The sequence below is a fragment of the Dioscorea cayenensis genome, chromosome 10 (genome assembly GCF_009730915.1).
Source record: "Dioscorea cayenensis subsp. rotundata cultivar TDr96_F1 chromosome 10, TDr96_F1_v2_PseudoChromosome.rev07_lg8_w22 25.fasta, whole genome shotgun sequence".
Lineage (NCBI taxonomy): Eukaryota > Viridiplantae > Streptophyta > Magnoliopsida > Dioscoreales > Dioscoreaceae > Dioscorea > Dioscorea cayenensis.
Genome location: NC_052480.1, coordinates 17,025,530 through 17,031,118, shown reverse-complemented (window position 1 = coordinate 17,031,118; position 5,589 = coordinate 17,025,530). Strand labels below are relative to the sequence as shown.

The window sequence follows — 5,589 nt, the reverse complement described above, 5'->3', positions numbered from 1 at the left end:
ATATCAATAAAACCTATATAATAATAAAATAATAAATAAGTAATCTTCATCGTAGGGTCGGACGGGATGATGAAAGTTTTTCCGCATCTTGCCACCATCATGTGCCTCTGCATCCCTCCTCAAGGGATTCATCTGTTTCCGAGTCAGTAATCATCTTCGTGATTCATTTGAACATCATCGGGGCCTCGTCGATGAGGGTGGGACCTCATTGTTTTGGAGGTGGGACATATTTTTGGAATATAGGCTCGTGTATCAACATGTTGCAAGGAGCCTCGAGAACCTGTACGCCCATGAGTAGCTGAAAAATGAGATCCTAAGCTCGTAGTTCTCCGGGATTTAAAAGGTACTTTTCCCGATAGATGGACGAGAAGATGGAGTTGGAGAAATATTTCGCTTAGAATTAGAATGAAAATATGATGCAACACGCTTTCGTCCCATTTCCCTATAAATAAACATAATCTAGTCCAAATGAAGATAATATATACACATACATGCAGATAATATATACAGGAACTTGGGAAAGTAGTACCGCTTTACCATGCAAATGAACCTTGATTAATATAATTATTGCTCATACCATTTCCCATTGTTTTCAATAATAAAAAGATAAACAATATGAACACAATGCAAGATTGTTTGAAAAAGATGCCACTACTATTATTTTTCAATAAACTAATGAAGCAATATGAACACAATGCAGATAAACAATTTTCAAACAAAAAAGAAAAAAAAGTTAACAAAAATATACAACATTACCATGAAAAGTCTTTTTTTTCAGTTATAAATATATATAAATAAACAAAGTGTTTGACTAATATTGATGCTAGTGATATCATCATGACATTAAGCTCAAAACCCAATTGAGTGGAAATATCAATCAGTTTTGTTTTATATAAAGATTATATATAAATGATAATCCAATCATAGTATTATCATTCATGCACTAACTGAAATTAACTGAATCATAACCCACATGCTCACTTTGTTTAATATCTTGTCCCTACACACGTCCATATGATAATCCACCAGTACTTCAAACTCTTCAACATTTTTCTTTATTTTAACAACTAACTTCTTTTAATCAAACAATTCCTTTTTTTTACAATTATTAATATATATATATATATATATATATATATATATATATATATATACGGGCATTATGGGAGTTGGACCTTCTTTTCAAATTTTCTTCTTTTCTCTCGAGCCTATTCTCGACACTCTTGTCTCTTTCTTTCTCTTTCTCTCTTAGTCGGCATAAGCTTGATGCCCCGATATTGCAAGCTAAGCAAACATACCCGAAAGCGTATGTAACCCCGAACTCAAACGATGAGGCAAAACAATAGACATCATATACCAGATGAAAACAATTCCAGGATGAGATAAAGAGAAACAGTGGTGGTGTTTGTGGTCTTTTAGTTGTCTTTATATACCGATGATATCATTCGCATTATTAATTCCGATGTCCTAAACTGAACTCTTTCGAGTGAGCTCCATTTAACAAATATGTTGTGTGCAATTAATTATCTTGTGCCTTGCTATAATATGGTTTGCTGATATTCATTCTTATGTTCTAATTTCTTCTAAACACATGTTATTTAGATTCAATTAGTTACTCTAATACATTCCATTAATACCTACTAGTCTATTTTGGCTAGCTACATCAAATATAAATAATAATAATAATAATAATAATAATAATAATAATAATAATAATAATAATAATAATAATAATAATAATAATAATCGATCTCTAATAACACGTTAGATCGAAACTAAACTCATCATTATCCAGACTCCCGAAACTCTAATTTATAAGATGAGAGAGCAAACATATACATAAATTTCTACATTTACTAACTACACAGAAAGAGTCCAATTTTTATTTTATAATTTTTTTGTTTTAGGAGAGGGCAAGAAAATATCTAACATGACTCCACCAATTCAATTTAATTGATGTATAAATGATACTAAATACCCATAGCTAATCAAGATATCCGAGTCGCTTTTGATGGATGAATTTACCAAAGAAAAAAAAAATCACACTTTGAACCAAATGTATTACTCATAAAACTTGCATAAAACTCAAATATAACAAAAGAAAAAAAGAAACAAGAACTACATTTTCGGATAAAAAAAGAAAAAAAGAAACAAGAACAAGGAGATCCAATCCATACCGCAAAAATCCAAGGAAGCAAGTGTCTTCTGGTAGATAGAGAGCAATACAAGCATCTATACACCATAGGACCTGAAAATCATAAATCAGGAATCCCCAACCAAAAAATTCAAAATAAAACCTAAAAAATCAAGGGGAAAAAGATATAGATAATCATCCAAGGGAGAAGACAACTAATTTGGAAAAATAAAAATAAAAAATAATTGTAATTAATTTTCAGAAGATTAACCAAACAAACCAAAGGACAAGAAAACCACATGGCAACACGAGTAATACCATCTAAAAGGAAGCTTTCCTCTTTAGGAAAAGAGCTATAGTTCTGAATTTCTCCTTTTCAGTGAAATTGTGGTAGAAGAGGCCGAGAGCCCACAACAAGCATACAACCCTAGAACTTCAAGATCTACAAGTTTCCATCCGAAGGACCAAACAAAACCCAAAGTTTCAATTTTTCATGAATGTCAAAGATGTCTTATTTTCTCCTATCATATACCTATGCAATAAACACATCTCTATTTGTCAAGTATTAGATAACTCATGCCTCAAAAGTATGTAGATGAAATTTTGCATGCTTTTTATTTTTATTTATTAACCAGTTATAGTGCCTTGGTTTTACACAGTTCACCTTTTTGTCACCTGAGTCATGAGACATTGAACTTACCTTTGGATTGATGAAAATTGAAGAAAAATCAAAGAAAAGAAGAGAGAATTTTCTTGTGTTTATTTGGATGAGGAAAGAAGTTTTGTGATAAGCAAATGAGCGAAAGTTATTACTCTAAAGTTCTGTGTTTTTTCCTTAATCATTTTTCTTTATTTTTCTTCTTTCCTCCATTTCATCCATTTTCTCCTCAATCCAAGCACAACTTGAATGAATGCAGATTCATAAATATGAAAATAACACATTTGAAAATGTACATAGTATAGTTGTGTGTGTCAGTGTGTATTTGATGCCTGTTCCATAATAAATTTATTTGATATTTTTCTTTTAGCATTTTTTTTACAACTTAAGTATTCAGCATCTGAAATATTACATTCTCCTACTGTTTGGCTATTTCTGAGTACATTTTTTTTCATTCTTTTTATTTGTACTAGAATTTTGTCAGTAACTGTGCAGTATGACTTATTTATATTTTTCTAAATTGCAATTCCAATTCAAATGCAGAAAACCATGGTCAATATTGTGAGACCATGTTGGACTAGTCAGCTTGATCCATTTAATGGGAGGTGGCATTTAAGCAAGAAAGGAAAACTACATGGCCAGTTTGATGCAATTGTGATCGCACATAATGGTAAGTTGGTAACTAATTTGAATATTTCCCCCCTTTTTTTCATCAGAATGCATTATTTTTGTCATTTTTAAATGATTACCACAAACTCATTTTTGAAGAAATGAAACCTTTGAATCATATAATCCAAATGGCTAAGTTAAAGTTTGCTTTATTAGTTAAAGCTTTACTGTATCCAATCTTTGCTTTCATTCTATATAATTCTGTCAATCTAACTATTTAAAACGTTGAATTCAAGCTCCTTAAAACTTCTTATTGGGATGATAAGTCTAAAAGGATGAACCATAAAATGTTCTTCATTCAATTTCATGCCAAGATAGTGCTTCTTGGTATGCAATTGTCAAGCCTAGTGTTGAGGTGTGCTACCATTGCTGCAATGTACTTAGAGGAATCAATGCAAACCTTTGAGGTTTAAACTACATTTCTATTCAGTACCGTATGGACCCTTTTTAAATTGTCTTCTGTTTTGGGTGTCTAGATGGAGGAATAAGGGCCCCCTCTTGTTTGTGAAAACCTTGCCAAACCACCTAGCATTGGGGTCTGCTGTTGCTTATCAGTTGTATTAGTATGTATTGGGTAAAAAATTGATCCATGAACAAATTCAAGCTTGAATTTCCTCTGAAGCTAAACCAAGATGATCTCAAACTTTGCATTTCATATCTGTAAGTGTTATGCATTCTTTTTATGCCTAACAGACGAATACATTTTAGATTTTGTTGTGAACATGAAAATGTGCAAACCGTCTGCTTTCTTCTTCTAGCTTACCCTCATTGACTAGACAAATGAAGGTATGCACAAACCTTAAACTGGAATGAACTCAACCTATTCTTATAGTTGTTGTTTTTATTACTCAACTGTTAGTCTTTAGTTTTTGCAAAGGCTGGAACTGAGTGCTATCTGGGCACTTCCTCAACTTTTGAAGGGGCTTTTGTGAAGGGTATTGATTCAGTTTCTTGGATGGCTAACAACACTAGCAAACTATTCCCATCTCATAACGGCTTGTCACAGTGCTGGACATTTTTCAGCACAGCTACTTATGGAAAGCAAAACAAGGTTCCACAGGTCGGTATTATACTGACTTCATTTTTATTGTGCCCATCAATATCATATTACAGATTTTGCATATAAATAACATTATACTTATTATTTTTAACTTAGAGTTCTAGGGCCACATGTACAAGTCATCTTAATTGAATCTAAACACAAGATTGTTGAATTTAGGTGATTTGAGGATTAAATTAAGCAAACATTTCAGGGACAATGAGTGGCTTGAGCCTCTTTTTGTTTAATATATAATTAATGGACTTTAACTTGCATCTTATTATGCACTAGGAAAGCATTCCTGCTATCATTGCTGAGAAAGTGAAGAAAGACATGCTTGGGGGAGTAGAAACTGCCCTTGTTTTAACCAAGGGAACACTTCCGGTTCCATTTTACACAAGAGTACAATTATGGTACGCATATATAATCAGTTAAAAAAAAAACCCAATGCACTGCCCGATCTCCATTAAAACCCCAACTTTCACCCACCTCTAGCCACAAATCCACAACCAACCCCAAAAACCATAAAAAAATACAGTTAAAAAAACTAAAAACCTAACCCTCAGAGATCCAGCATGTCCTCAGATCACCACCAAAAACTTCAAATAAATCACGTCCAGAGCATAAACACCGATGCCTTCCGATCCTATCAACGTTTGAATCAAGCAAGAGAACAAAAAGGCTAAAAAAAGAAAGAAAAACAACAAATCCGGATCAATTTCTCACTGCATTCCACCAAAATATAGTCACTACTCTAAAACTCTTTCACATAAAAAAGAAGAAAAACAAAAAAATATATAATCATAATCTAAGGAAAATTTAGAACAATAAAGATTTAAACACCACTGACCAGTTAAATTTGAAGTCGTTCAAACTTTTTTGTTCTCGTGATAAATCACTCAGCTCTTTCATGTACTGAAAAAGAGAACAAAAAATCCCCAAAATCAGCATAACCAAAAAAGAAAAAGAAAAAAAATCGTGCTCAAAGACAGCGTAAGATCGACCTTGGGCCAGTTGTGCTAGAAATCTACAAAAAGGGAGCGCTATCAACGCGCAATCCATAGCTCCTGGTCCAGCTCGCGGGCATGG

The 5,589-nt window shown here is 32.7% G+C and overlaps 1 pseudogene; it reads left to right on the top strand.

Moving 5' to 3' along the window:
* Positions 1-3,341: 3,341 nt before the first annotated feature.
* Positions 3,342-4,935, top strand: LOC120270323 (annotated as a pseudogene).
* The last annotated feature ends 654 nt before the right edge of the window (positions 4,936-5,589 follow it).